Source organism: Haemaphysalis longicornis, unplaced genomic scaffold (genome assembly GCF_048455015.1).
Source record: "Haemaphysalis longicornis isolate Haplotype H1 unplaced genomic scaffold, Haemaphysalis longicornis Haplotype H1 scaffold_3, whole genome shotgun sequence".
NCBI classification, from domain to species: Eukaryota; Metazoa; Arthropoda; class Arachnida; order Ixodida; family Ixodidae; genus Haemaphysalis; species Haemaphysalis longicornis.
In genome coordinates, this window is record NW_027526335.1 from 22,748,075 (window position 1) to 22,763,744 (window position 15,670).

General features: G+C 50.8%; 1 protein-coding gene across 4 annotated transcripts in view; it reads left to right on the forward strand.

Annotated features, from left to right (window-relative positions):
- Nucleotides 1-15,670, forward strand: part of Cv-c (RhoGTPase activating protein) — a 405,466-nt gene that overhangs the window by 85,921 nt on the left and 303,875 nt on the right. The window contains exon 1 of one of the 4 annotated variants that reach the window (XM_077702632.1): nt 12,421-12,574. The exons of 2 other annotated variants lie outside the window; for them this stretch is intronic. The gene's annotated coding sequence lies outside the window, so the exon portion shown is untranslated. Of the gene's footprint in view, nt 1-12,420; nt 12,688-15,670 lie in introns of those variants that run through there. One more of the 4 variants, XM_077702629.1, reaches the window with a different exon arrangement.

Genomic DNA, 15,670 nt, shown 5'->3' on the forward strand with positions numbered 1-15,670 from the left:
AGTTATCCTCAATCTATTGCATTTCCACTCCACCATTAAAGAGACCACTCGCGACCCACGACTCGCACACCGGTTTCTTTAAGAAACATGTAATGAAACCAGAGGTTAAACCGGCACTGACTTTATTGAAAAGAATGGTTGTAACGCCTCCACCTCACCACCTCATCTGGCAGAAAAACAAGATGCCGTGATTTTAGTGAGGAGTAAGATGAGCGCTGCGGCCTTTTATGAGCACGATTCCACTAATCATTCTCGGACATTCCCTTTTGTGAGGAGCGGGACCGTCTGCTGTTAGTGAGAAAGAGTTCATTATTGTTGAAGTGATACGCGCAGTCAGCCGCAGGAAGAATTCTTTTCTCGAAGCCACCGATACGTCACTCGATACGTCACCGATACGTCACCGATACGTCACTTGAATACCGGTCTGGTGCGGCACCAGACCGGTATTCTGGAGGTCGTGGGTTCGGATCCCACCCGGCGGGCATTTTTCCATCACCACTTTCTTTTCGACTCAAAAAAATTCTTCATCTCTTTCTATGACCCACCACAACCTCCCCTTTGCTTTCCGAGGTTTTCTTGACTGCCAACCCTTATTTTCTGTCTTATTGCACGGAGCCCTTCATTTCCCATTTTCTGATTCGCTATATATATATATATATATATATATATATATATATATATATATATATATATATATATATATATATATATATATATATATATATACAGCAGCCGACCGATTTTTCGTACCTGGAGGGGAACGAAAAATATTCCGAACAAAAGAGCAGTCCGAAAAATCCGTGAGCCATTACTCGTATGTGACAACTGGCGGCTCCCCGGGAAAGTCCGGAATATCCAGCAAGTCCGAATTTCCGGAGTCCGACAAAACGGTCGGCTACTGTATAATAATTTGATATTACCCATTGATTACATCTGTCAGTACACAGTGATTAAGTCTGCAAAAAAAGCATTAAAAAGTTAGCTTACCATCGCCGTATACTAAAGAGCACTCCAAATGACTCTAAATTAATGCTTTAAAAGACCCTCATACGGCCGCTTGTCGAATGCCACTCCAGTTCGGAGCTCTTACAAGCAGACCTAAATTAATCAAATTGAGGGTATCCGCGAGAGAGCTGTACGATTCATTTGTCGCCGCCACGACCGTTATTTTTCCCCGTCCTCAACACTGTATTCTTTGAATTTGGCACCACTCTCAGAAGCGCAGGCACGTCGAGGCTCTGAAATTTCTGCCCTGCATCATAATAAATGGCTCCCGTCGCCTTTCTCATGATACCCTTACAACTTTTGCCAAAACACGCACCACTAGAAGCCAGTCCAAGCTAAACCTGATCCCCTACTTCGCTCGCACCGGCACTTTCTAGTACAACGTTTTTTCACGTGTCATAGAGGAAGGGAACTTACTTGCTGACTTCGCCCCCTCTCTTTCTTTGACTGCATTCCTATCTGCTGTTTCTTCTCCTTAAAATACACCAACACATTCATGCTAACACTATTTGTGCTTATCATAATGTATATTTGGGGTGTCCTTTATTTTTCCCGTCTTGTGTTTTTGTTGAACAGTTTCGGTGTACGCTGTATCGGTGTTTGTAACCAGTGATATATTCTCCGTCTACCCCGCTCCTGCGATAGCCCCATGGGGCTGCAGTATATAGAAATAAATAAAATAAATAAATATGTCTCCCGCGGTAGTCGAGGGGCGGCGCTAGTTGACCGGCCTCAGAGCTCTTGTAAATATAAACCCCCGCTTTAAAGTCGAGAGAGAAGCCGCTGTGGGGATAGCGTAATTGGTTAACGCACCGCACCGGTTATGCGGAGATGTGGGTTCGAGTCCCGCTCCCGGAAAACGGCGGATTTTTTCTCGACTTATATTTTCGCTTATTTATCAATGAATCAAAGAAACGTGACAAGCACACGTCATTCGGCCCTATTATATATTTCGAAAAAAAAAAAAAAAAAAAGCCGAATAGCACTGGCAATGACGACTGCAACCTTGATATGTATCTTTACCGAGTCCCTCGTCCCGTATCTCTCTGTTCTGCTACATGCATTACGAGGCACTGGCTCCAGCAGTTCGGATATGCCAATTGCTAACCCCGACCTCCGACCACGTTTTACGTGGCGGCCGCTGGGAAAGAAGACGTTCTACGTCTCCCGCGGTAGTCGAGGGGCGGCGCTAGTTGACCGGCCTCAGAGCTCTTGTAAATATAAACCCCCGCTTTAAAGTCGAGAGAGAAGCCGCTGTGGGGATAGCGTAATTGGTTAACGCACCGCACCGGTTATGCGGAGATGTGGGTTCGAGTCCCGCTCCCGGAAAACGGCGGATTTTTTCTCGACTTATATTTTCGCTTATTTATCAATGAATCAAAGAAACGTGACAAGCACACGTCATTCGGCCCTATTATATATTTCGAAAAAAAAAAAAAGCCGAATAGCACTGGCAATGACGACTGCAACCTTGATATATATATATATATATATATATATATATATATATATATATATATATATATATATATATATATATATATATATGGAATTTTGGAAGAAAGGAAGAAAGAAAGTAGAGAATATATAGGGAGCTGAGTTTAAGGTTTTGCGCGCCGATGTACGGCGTCTGCGTCCGGTGGTAAGCGTGAATTATGCTTCATTTAGCGGGCACATCACCGGCGACCATTTCCGTCGTGCACAGAGCCCGGCTGGAGCTTCTCCGTTGTCGCTTCCACTCCGCCGATAGGCCCGCTCTGCTCGGCGGCGTCGGTTGACTCTTCTCGCATGCGGGCGCCGTGCCGCTGGGAAATCGCTCCAAATCTCGGTCGTCACTTGGTTCACTTTCAAGACTCGCCGCTGTGACGGGCAGCCGTCGTCGACAGCGGCGTGATGAACGAGTTCGTTGTCCCACATTTGCCTCTTCTTCCGCCTCCCCTCCCCCGAGCAACCCCTGTCGCCTGATCGGTGAGCTTTACGGAGCAGCGGCGGCCTATTCTCTGTCGAGGGCGCGACCCTGTGACGCCGCCGAGCGATGAGTTTGCATGATGGCCTGTCCCCGGGCGTGACTGCTTCACGCGTGACTGGCTGCCCCCCTCCTGGCAACTCTGCAGCCACTGCTCTGCGCGTGTCCTGCCGCTAAATCGACGCAGTACTGACAGTATCAAATGCTTACGCATTCTTATGTGGACTGAAAGAGAAAACCCTCTTTTAACGCTTGATGTGTCATGCTTCGCCCCATGCGAAAATGTTACCAGTAAAAAGCGCAGGGGCCTTCATCTCTTAATATCAAACGCCTCCTATTCCCCTCTAGGAATGCATTTCTAGCAGTGCACGCCTGTACAACACAGAAGCCAACTTTAAGGAGGCTTGGTAGTATATTGGGTTTTGTGGAGGTATTTAATTAAAGTTCCCAGGGCAGTCATACCTCGGTATCAGATCAGTTATGTGACCTCTGGAAAAATGACTTCTCAGCAATGCACGTCTGTATAGGGAATCCGACTATAAGGGGCTCGGTGTATTTCAAAGCGGAATTTGTTCGACCACAGCCTTATTGAGAATTCTGGAATTTTTAGATGCGGAGCATCTCTTGCTCGGGGGTATGTCCCGCGGCGTCGGCGTCCGCACTCACACTACGCATACGCAACTCTCCTCCTTCCCGCTCTCCAACAGCTGCGCGTTACTCTCTCCACTTCTCTCCTACCACCTGCTTGCGCTTCTCCTGCGTTCTCGCTTCTGCTCTCGCGGCGCATGCGCAACTCTCCTCTAGTCTCCCCTCCTTCAAGTGTGAATATAAAGCGGGTAGAGCGCTGCGCGCGTTCAGTGCAGCGCTTGCTTCGGTTGACTCCGTTGATGCTTCCGATGAAGTGTGATGGAAGCAACAGCCCCATCAGTGAGTGGGCTGACGCATGCACGCGTCAGCATCAGCCCAAACACTAATAGCAACGTTACGTCCACTCAAGACAAAGCTGCGAAGCGAAGTGCACGCGACGCTGAACGCAAACGCTAGAAGCGAGCGGCGGACCCTGAACTTCGTCAGCGCGAAGCAGCTTCGAGGCGCCAACGTCGAGCAGAGGATCCTGAGCTTCGGCAACGTCAAGCAGCGTCGGTTCGAGAACGCCGAGCGGCGGTACCGGAACTTTGACAATTTCCCCCAAACCCAACTACTAACACAACGGAACGCAACGGAACCCCCCGATGCTCCGCATCCTACACTCAGGGTTCCCCTCGGGAAGGTGGGGTAATTTTTTTTTTTTACCGTGCGGCATGCTCATTGTCATTCTAGTTATGGTGTTACTGTGCCACTTCTAATAAGGATTGAACCTTGTGAAAGATAATTCATTTAAATAAGGAAGCAAAGAGGTCGTCGGCGTGATGTAAATGCTCTGACTAGCTGTAGTGCGGGGGTAAAAGGACAAAAGTTAAAAGAGACGAATAGCTCAAGACTTCCCCAAATCGCAAGTGCGCGCGGGTCCGGTTCTAAAGGAAGGCATGTCAGGTATCAAATCCGTCAGGTCATGGTGGTGTCCCCTAATAAATAACATGAATGTATTCTCGCCCTTAAGACGCGCTGCTGCCTCGTCCCCACTTTGAGGTGGTGGCTTTTTGAGCATCAAATTATGCTGACACACAGTTTGTGCCGCGCACACCGGAATCGGTCGCCGGTTTCCGGAGCAGAAGAATGTTTCTGGTTCTATGCTTATTGAAACTCTTCTTGAAATGAGGCGTGATTTTGTTGATAGACTGATTTAGAGAAAACGTGCTTGCTTGTTTTTCTTGCTGCATTTTCACGCCTCTGAGTGCGATGAACCCCGCTCAAGACAGGCGTGCATCTTAACCCCGAAGCTGCATCGCGTCGCAACAGTGTATCTCAAGTGGCGGCACGCCCATGCTTCCATCTTTCGGCGTGCGCTTTCACAAAATTCCTTCGCCGTCTTCACCCGAGTCGCTTTCTTCGAGATTCAGCGCTAATCCCGCCCTCGAAAGAGTTGAGCGTCTGCGTATACGTTATAACGCTTCGTCTCTGCAACAAGTAAGCGGGAAACTTGGGTGTCAACTCTGTTTTGTTTTTGTTTTTCTGTCTCAGGGAGAAAAGATGCACACTTCGCTGCCTGTTGGCCTGTGTTTTGGGGCGAAATGCCGCAAACCCAGGAGCGCTCGCTTTTCGCTTCTCTTTCCACCGCGCCGCAGCGAAGAAGGTTCAGCGGAGCGAATAATTTACGCGGCGATTCGAAGAACGCGGCCGGATGACAGAGCGCGCCAGCTGCAGCCAAGCACGACAGGGGACCCTCCCCTGCCGCCCAGCATCCCGCTGGGTTTGTGTACGCAGCGGTGCTGGCATTCCCTTGTCAGACCTGGAGAAAGCGCGCTACCAGACGCCTCGGTGTCGCAAGTGCAGGATTTTTCTCTTCAAACACCTTTCCCCGGCCGCTTTGATGCGGCGATAAATACAGAAGATCGTGCCGGCATTGACCGTTCGCGCGGAGAAGAGGCGTCTAGGCGGAATAATGGCGGCTCGAAGAAAGCTAAAAACAGGACGCGAGAAGGAAGAGAGACGACGTGTTGTGGGAAAACCTCCACTATGTAGCAAGCCTGGTGGCACGAGGCACGTTCGCCAGCCTCGTCGGGTCGGCGTTTATTAGCGCGAGGGCGGCTGTATAGCGTGAGCAGCTGCCCGTAACCTGGATTCCTGGCGGCGCATCGTTTTCGTCGGCAACTCCGGAATGAACTGCTCCTTCCATTCAAGGTGCGCGCCGTCGCCGAAGCCGAGCGGCCCGGCGCGCGTGAGCGGCGGGCGCCCCCCTTATCGCGTACACGTGGTCGTCGACTCGAGGCCGTGCTCGTCTCTCCTCAGCGATCACGCGTTCCTCCCGTCTCGTCCATGCTCTCTGGCGTGTTGTAAGCCAAGGGAGTGAGACCCGGTGTTGGGGTAGTCCTCCAGAATGGCATGAAATGATGACAGCGTTGCTCCATCTTCCGTAGGGGTGTGCTACGGAAACTTGTCAGAAGGAAGCTCCTTCTCGGCAAGCGATCCGAGGGGTCAGGTTATGAGCTCCTTTAACATCAGAGGACGTCGAGGACGGCAAACCAATGTTCTACGGGAGAACGTGGGCAAGAATACCTGCAGCATGGCTGATGACGTCTTAACCAACGAATTGACAAAAAGTGCACATGTAGGCTGTATTCTCCTAAATGATAACTCAGAGCATTTACACGCACTGCTAAAGAAAAAAGAAAGCGTCTGAGGACAACTAAGGACTTCTTATGAGTGGATAGTGAGAGAGCATTAAAGTCCAATTGAACGCCGCTGGGTGATTGTGAGCTGTGCGCTGTGTCATAACCGTCGCTTGGGAGAATATTAAGAACGGCGCTGGGTGTTGGCCACCTCTCCGGGTGCGTGCTACGGCCCTATATACCCAGTGGGAGGTTTGGGAGCCCTTCCACTGAGCCTGCGCCAACACCTCTGAGGGTACACGCGCTATGGAAAGCTTCGTAGCCAATGGGCGCGTTCCTCTTCGAACATGCCTAATTGTTGCACATCACTCCGACATGTGCCCCAGGTCGGTCATCCCGTTCACCACTGGCTTTGTTCCCCCTATCCTGTTGGGATGAGGAACCACAATCCTGCCAGTCCAGAGTAGCATTTCCGTGAAACCGCTCCTCGCAGATGTTAGGAGTGACACAGACGGACGTTGGCCTTTTCGTTCAGTGGACCATTTGTGCTTTCGCATGAAAACAAAACTAAGCGATGGTTTGGCTATTCCAACCACGGAATATCGTGCGAAAGAAGCGAACAATCCTGCTGTTTATAAAGCTTTGTCCAACGCCGCCATTCTACTCTGTGGGTACATAACATTTTGCTGGGCTTAGACCGGTTCCAGTTGAGACAAGTTCTACGAACCATGGCTTCGCAGTATTTTTCCGCCATCACTCAGTTTCAGCAACACTGAAACTGACGTATCAAACGGCTAAATTTTATATCTCTGTCAGCAGTGTTGTGGCATAGCCTGCATTGGTTGAACACTCCCGTAAAATTTCCTGCCTGAATCTTTGAATTCAGATCGATTAAATTCTTTATTTTCCCTCGGGAGGAGGGGGCCGGAGCTGAAAACTGCGGATCCAGCTTGGCAGACGCTCCAGCTCCGTATACAATGAAGCAGTTTCGGCAGTGCAACACTCGTCGAAAACTTAAAACATAATTAACATAATCATAATCAACAAAACATACTCAACATAACCAAAAAAAATCATTATACCTGTCGTAAACAAAGGTGCATAAAACTGTTTTTAAGATAACACATAGTGTTGCTCACAAAATATCAAAGGCATAAACAAATATAAATACACTCTTGATTTTCACCAAAAGGTCAAGCCTGTGCTTTCTCTGCAACAAAAAGGTATTGAGCATCAGGATAAAAACTCGTTCTGAGAAATCCAAGGAAAACACTGATGTCCAACAAACACGTGAGCTTCGGCCGTTTCTCAGTTCATGCGGACCCTGTTTTTTCTTTCTTCTTTCTCTGTTTTTGTCCCTTTTGCAGAGCCAACTGTTGCGCCCACGGCTTTCGTGCCTCGTGCGCACATACACTCTTCCAGTGGCTTGGTTTCAGAGTGGCCATTACTTTACGGCCCGTAGCGTTCAAGCACCGTTGACTCCTATACAGGCGGACGAGGCCTTACCCAAACACTGCAGCGGAGCGCATTATCCGCCCGTGCTCATGCCTGCGAGGCGGCCGGCCTGTGCGGCGACTGCGTAATGAACTCGTCACGTAGGGGGGGATCGTGTGTTTGGGTTGAACAGGTTGCGTGCGCGCCGCCTCGATGTGCTCCGTTCCGGCGCGTAGAAAGTTATTCACGATTGTCCGCGCAATTTCTTCGCCCCGGGAATGGGTGGGCGCCCGCGGCCGGGCCGACGTGCACTGTTTTCGTAATTGCCCGTTGAATTGCGCAACTGGCGCTAGCGAAGCCTGTCCTTAATGGAACGTTTTATTACGCCGTCAGTTGCACGGGGCGTGGGCCGGGGAAGAGGTGCTGGCCTGGCCCCGAACTGTTCACCCGCGCGGTCGCGTCTCAGAGGAGGGGCTAGTGCGTGACGCGAGAGGTGTGTGGCGCGACATACAGGGCGTTACCACGACAAAGGAGCGTCTTCCTAGTCTAAAATCACTACAGGAATAGCGCGAAAACCTAACAAGGATTCCTGTCGTACGACAAAAAAACATTGTTGTGACAACAAAAGTCCTGTTGTTACGACAAAGCCATTTGTTGTTGCGACACACATTTCTGTCGTAACGACAACGTCAATTTTCTCAACGGCAAACGTTCCTGTAGTCACAACAAAACTGCCATTTACGCTACTCTTCACAATGGGGAATAAAGTTCAAACCGTGTGCAACTACTGGTGGAGCATCAGGACCACGACAAGACAGGAATTCGACACGACGGAACATCGAAATGAGGGCAGGAATACGACACACGACAGAACATCAGACTCTCGACACGACAAGAATACGACAAGACGACAGTACGACACGCGAGGAGGAGGAGGAAAAACTTTATTGTGAGCTAGGTGATATGGGAGTGGCTCCTCAGTCCAGGAGACCATGGGACGACCTTGCTGTCTCAGCCCTGGACACCAGGAGTTGCTGTGCATCCAAGCTGGCGCTGGTCGTCAGGTTCTCCCACAGCTCAGGAAGGGGAAGGGAAGTGGGTAAAGGAGGGAGGGCTGGGTTGTGTGCGCACCCCAAGATGTGTATGAGGCTACATGGGTTAGGGCAGAATTTACATGTGGCAGAAATGCGACAGAACTACACACATTTTTCTTGTCATTTTCGACTGGGTTAATTTTTTTTTTTCTCAGCAAACCGCTTCTTCGTTCGCGCGCAAACTTCACGCGAAGGTAGTACATTTTGTTTAACAAGAACCACGATGACACTTATTTGCCTAACTAGAAAGCGAATAAAACGATTTTCGCCCGCGGGCGACCATCTTCGAAAAAAAGATCACTTTGTTGCGGCGGGGCCACTTGCGGTGCCCCACTTGGGGTATCCTGTATAACGAAACGCTCCTGCCGCTTCGCCGAAGGGGGCACCGAAACACGGCGGCAGATCAAAAATTTATTTTGGTCACTCGTTTAGGATTAACACACGCAGCTACTTTAGAGCGGGTACAAAATGGTAGTAAAATGACCCACTCCCGCCCCCCCCCCCCCCTTCTTCCCCTCGTGAACCGTTTGCTTGATGCCACATTAATAACGCATAAAAATAAGCGCGAACTTTCCTGCTCTGACGAGTCATCGGCTGAGAAGATTACCAGGAGGGCAAGAAATATTTCTGCCTCAAGATTACTGCGAGGAAGTGAGGAAGTTCTATTGCTTTATTTTTTAAAATATCTTAAGGACTTAAGTGGGCTTTACGTGAAGAGCGGGGTGAGGTGTAAGCCATGAACATCTCATTTTTCAAAAAAGAGAAGTCAAGACAATAAAACTGACATAGGAATACCATAAAAGTACAATAACTATACAACGCGATAGTGAAATACAGCGCCAAACACCGCAACCGAAAATAAAATTTAAAAAAGAAGCAGCAACGTGCTCTTTTTTTTTTTTTTTTTTTTTTGCCGAGAATAATTCCTGCGTCGTGATTGTCCACCTTTATGTCGACCGTAGACCGTACGGATATAGTTTCGGTGCATAAGCTCTTTAGTGATCCGTGTTACAAGCGCACGTTTGGTGTTCAAATGTCTCCTCTGCCACACGCCCTCGCTGCGGCTGATACGCACGCTGATGTAGACGGTGTCCTATTTGCTTATTGAACGCTGTACGAGCAGTGACCGGTAGCGGGTGAAGTTTCTTTCCGGTATACGCTGCGTGCCCGATTATCGCCCGACCGGATAGTTTATGCGGCGGGGTTTAAATTTGGCAGCGCACGCTGCGGGTCGCCACTTTCCCCGCGAACTGGCTCATCGTTCGCTCCGCACTGAAGCGAGGCTTGCCGACCACTCTTCTTGGCCTCACGATGTGAGCGCCTTCGCTGTTTCTTTTCATGTGTAGTACGTGTTTTTTATGCTGTCTATATGGAAGCCTTCTTGGCGCATACAGGTTAGAGCGCGTGCGTTACGCGGCTGTACTATACTCCTGCTGCGTGCGTGCGTGCGTGCGTGCGTGCGGCGTGCTCACGAAATCGTCAGGAAGTGCACGCGGCGGCGGAGGCGGCGGCGGTGCGGTCTTGGTCGGCTCGGCGAAGCGGCGCGTCTGTTTGTTAGTGCGCCCGATGCTATCTGCTCGGTGAACGGGTGCTCACGCGAACAAGGCGCCAAGAAGACAGCTGCCGAGACAGCCGCCATTGTTCGTCGCAATCGGGCCGTGACGATGGAGCCCTTCGGGAGTTTGTCGACTCCGGCGTGGTTTTCCTTTTTTCTACTCTCTCTCTGTGTGCGCGCGTAAACCGGCGTGCGGTGTGTGCGGGGCCGTGTGGGGTTTTCTTGTTCTTCGTTGATGGCTATTGTTTAGCGTGTGAGGGTGGCTTGAATCGAGGGGGTAAGCGTGAATTACGGCGCGTCTTTCAGTTTGCTTCATGGCCGCCCCGGCCGTATACGTTGGCAGCGGAGGCCCTATTATAATAGTGGGCCTGCATCAGGCGAAACAGTGGCTTTGTTAGCGAGAGCGCGATCACGAAGCTACTAGGTTCTATGGCTGAACGTAAAAGCTGGGCGGCAAAATGTGTTGCAGTATTCGCCCCGACGAGTATGAAGCTCGAGAGGAGAATTACGAGAAATTCGAGGTGCTGGCACCTTGCACGCCCGAATTTTTATTGTGGAACGACTGTTAGTCTCCGTCGGCCGATTTAGCCTGAACGAATTAAAGCTTGCCGTACTTTCCAGTTTATAACTCGCTTGCGCAAAGGCTTATGCACAACAGAGGAAGGGGGCGGTGCGAGTATACCCGACGGCCCAGGGTTAGGCCTAACGTCACGCTTGGCAACCGGTACGGTAGCCGCAGCTCGACGCACGATGAGTACGACGTTGCTTGGTACGTTATACGGCTTAACTAGAAGGTCAAAAGATAGGGCTTTAGACTTAGCGTAGCGCCTTTAGGTTTAGCGTCCTTAACCTGTACCCATATGAAAAGTAGTATACCGCTGGACACAGTGGCGGTCCCAAGGGGGGGGGGGGGGGGGGGGGCGAAGGGGGCGGTCGCCCCCCCTCAAAGGGGTCCTCAGTTTCTTATTTTTAGTTTTTTTAAGCATTCCACTTGCGCGAAGTTAAATCCCAGCGGGTTGCACCGCATACGCGCACACGCTTCCATGGTTATCACCACCTCCGCAGAATTGGTGCAAGGAGGGGAGCGATTTTTTATTTGCCTCGCCCCCCCCAAAAAAAAATTGCGCCCCCCCCCCCCAAAACCAATCTCTGGGACCGCTACTGGCTGGACATCGTGAGACCTCAGCGCGAAGCCTTAGGCCTAAGCTAATCCGCATACCCGCGGCAGCATAGCCACAGTTATTCCGTTAGAGGGGTACGTGCTCATTAAAAACAACAATTCATGGTGCTCCCGCCCGTGTTGCCCCAGACACTGCCGCCCGCAATGCATTGTGGGGCATGCACCAACCAACCGATGAATGAATGAATGAATGAATGAATGAATGAATGAATGAATGAAAGGGTGAATCAGTCAATGAATTAACTAGAGCGCATCCACTACGAGAGACGACCGCAAGAAATCTGTGCCCGCTCTGTGAGGGCTGTTAAAGCGTTGCAAACAGTGGAGCAAACATCCGCAGTGACGCATTCAACAGCGCTACAGAAGCAGGAGTGCATGCTGCTTCCGCACGATTTTACGTTGTTAGTGCAGCCAAACATCTGACAGTCATTGTTCTACACTATGCAAGCGAGAGTGTATTCTCACGTTAACGGAGCGGGATGCGGTTCCGCGGACGAAATGCGCAACGCCTTGTTTCAAGGTGCTGCGACGGGCCTGTGTACCGTACACGAACAGGAATCTAGCGTTCAAGAACGTGTACCGATATTCGCCATGTTTTGTCCCTGAGAGTAAACGTGAGGCGCTTGTGAGCCATTCCTGCCGCCGTATCGAGAGAAATGACCGAAGCTATGGGGCTTCTTCACTCGACGGATGCACCTGGCGAGATACGGTATCGCTCTAAATGCACGTCTCCAATGGAATGAGCCGTGAATACAGCGCTCGGTCACGCCGGGAGCGACCCATTTCAGAGGCCGAGGACAACGGCTGGACGGATAGTGCCGCTACCGTTTCCGCCGCCTCGTGACCTGTCCGAGAGAAACGCATTAGGTGTCGTGTTTACCCGGCCGAATCAGCGACCAGGCGCCTGCGCGCAGATAGATAGGGCCACGACGGATGCCTCGGCGTCTGCCGGTACTTAGAGGTGTGTGTACGCCGAGTGCGACGGCGCTGCGTTTCTCCGTGCGGTCGTCGCGGTCGCGTTATCGTATAGCGCGTCGCAGATACGTTTTGTGGCACGGAATCTTGGAGCACCACCGTCGCTTCTCGTTGAGGAGTTCTCTTTGGAGGGCTTTTTCCGATGTACCCACTGCTGTGAGTGTTGGCTTGGCCGGGGAGTGTGCTGCTTGATGTGCAAATACCTCGCGTCCGTGTGCCAGGTGTGTTGGATATAGCCAGACGTCAGATTTCCGTGCACCCTCGATTGGGTGAGTTTATTTTTCTACTCTTATGATCAATTTGGTTTGAAAAGGGGCCGAAAACGGCGGATGGCTGACTCCTTCGATTGGTCCGAGGCGTCCCGATTGAAAGACGCTGAGTCGCAGTCTTCGCGTTGTGTTCTGTGGTGCCGCAAAGACGTGTTGCACTGAAGTTAATTTGGGGTACGCAATTTCTGCGCATAAAAACGGAATTATTAATTTAATCATTCCGAAGTCAGGCGTTCCTGATTCCGCTATACGTACTCTAATATATGTACCCGCTAAGGCTTTCCCGCCGTCTTCATTGTCGTTTAGCTAGTCAACTTTCGTGTGGTAAACTTGGAGTCAAAACCCCCGACACTTCATTGCTACCGCAGCCATCTTGGACCGAACGCGACAGCCCATCATGTCGGGGCTAGTGAGCCAAGGGGCGGTGCTATGGTGTCGACCTTGCGGTTGAAATAATTTCGCATCGATTGTTGAAGACGCCCACGGCTGATTCGGGCTTTTCGGTTAGATATTTTGTAACGACGCTCACTCTTCCCTATTTGGACGCCGTGCATGTCGACAAAATACAACGCCTTGCTTGCTGATTTAATAGTTATACGCATGCATAGCAGTTTAAATGGCCGCAAATGACGTAGATCGTAAATGACGATACATCGCGCTGCGCAATGACCTGACCATTGTCGGCCTCGTTCGGAACAGCCGCGATTGCGAAATGTGCTCGGTCCAACGTTGTTCAGGTCAGATTTTTTAGTGTCATCGTCGTCGACCGGCCATTAGAGATCAGCATCTTCCATCGGTTGGGAATCGGGAGCCCGTCTCTGTGGCGTTTCTGACGCGTTTCCGTGGGTGCGCCGCTGTGCCGCCTGTTATTCTTCTTCCCGTGGGACCGTAGCGGGCAGAAGCGACCCAACTGGTTCCCGTCGCCGGAATACAGGAACGTCAACCGCGGCTGCCGAGTCACGTCCGCTGAAAGCGGCTGCAGAGGCGACTACGGTAGCGCGCGTGGATGTCGGGATGCGAGGCGTCCCGACGTACGGCGACAGTCGTTTCTTCCGCTCCCATCTCGTCGCAGCGGGCCTCTGCCTGATCGAGTGCCGGTGATTGATGGCTAGGTGGGGCCCCTCCAAGGTTGCCGCTGCCTGCTTGGGGCGACCGCAGGTCTGGATTGCGCTTCTCTTATGCATGGTAGTATAATACGAAGCTGGCCAGACATCGTAACGCAGAAAACCGGGCTAGTTGGTGCAAGTTCATCTTGATAGCGCAGGAAGAACGGGAATTGAAGACTGGAGGAAAACACAGAACAAACGCTGTCCCATGTTTTCCTCCTGTCTTTGTCTCGTTCTTTTTGCGCTGTGAAAATGACCCGACTTAGCCGTCAAGCTTCGCGCTTTGTTGCTCCCCCCCCCCCCCCCCCCCAAAAAAAAAAGAAAACCATTAAACTTACGATAAAAGTATAAAAGTTAGCACTTCACTGATTTTCGAAGATTCAAAAGCACTCTTACAGCATTTTAGTTCGATTTTATTTACGAATAACATGATGCGGGCCTGCGCACGTTCAGTAATAGTTAAAAATGAGATGTTATACGCCGGTATCCCAGGGACAGTTCCGGGGTACAGTTTGGTGTGCTGGATATGTTATTGATTATTTCATGTCACAGGGGGAGAGATATATCGACTTTCCGCAAAAAAAAAAAAATCGTCTATTCGAAGGTGTACCCTATGTTCTATACAAGTGAGTCAAGCAGGCACTGCATCCGCGGAGGGTATTTACCGCATAGGTGCGCTGTGGTGAGAAGATATTTTTCGCCACAGTTTTCCGCTCCAACCACCTCACACTCTACTCCTCTCGCTATGGACTTCTTTAGAGCTAACGCATTCCAATCTGCGGCATGCTCAACAGCAAAGCGACTATGGCATGAAAAGCTCCTGGTGTCGTTGGTTGATCTAATGCGCTAAGGGCGTGCATTCAGTGGCACGAATCCTACGGCTCGTGGAGTAACGAAGGCAAGTGCTGGCGATGGCACAGAACGGGAGGGAATCAGATGGCGGGCTGGTCACGGTAACCGAGGATTGGTTGGGCCTTTATAAAGCTCCCGATTGTCTTTACGCTGCCTACTTACAATCGTAGTTTCGATGGAAATGTTAGGCGTTGTATCAGTCGCTCGTGAAAGTATTGCTTTAGGGCCGGAAAGACCGCGTCCTCCCGTTCTGTTCGCGATGACGTTGTCAGCTTGCGAATGCAGTAATTTCAACCCTGTTGGAGGCTAGCACACTCGTCGAAAAGTCTAGCGGTTCCCGTTGTAACCGCGCGATGCATTGTGGGGGGTTGTTGGCCGGCGCGAAGAAGTTGACGGGCGCAGATGGCGAACCAAGAGTTTCTGGGAATTCGACTCCGGGATTGCCATTCGCTTTTGGTTTGATTGGGGTGACGAAGGTTTATGCCGCAGCTAGCGGGTGACGCTCATGTTTTGGTGGCGTATTGCCTGTCTAAGGAGACTTGTTGCTGGGCGATTTCGTTCATGACTTGAATGATGGAGGGGCGCCGACAGCTGAGGCTGAAGTGAAAGGACGCAGAGCGGCAATAACGGGCGCCCGTATTTGTCGCTGTGTGTGTCACTTCCTCGTCTAGCTGTTATCGCTACACCCCCTTTTTTACTCAAGCTCTTGCCCGTCGCTTACATCCTCAACGTTCATCGCTCTCGCTTCAAAATCCTCGAGTAGTGCAACCATACGTGGAACTGATCGTTCGGCTATTGGTAGAATGAAACGTTTTGCCACTTTTTTGCGGGACTTGTTCACGTACGAAAGCCGAGCTGTGCGCATCGTTAAATCGTTAATGCGCGTTATAATCAAGGAGGTTGTAAGTTTTATACAACCTCCTTGGTTATAATTCATCTGTGATTCGTGGGTCGTATGAATTGGCAGGAAGCGGCGCCGTTTTCAAGATGATATCTCCGGAATGGCAAGCAATATGAAGTAGGCA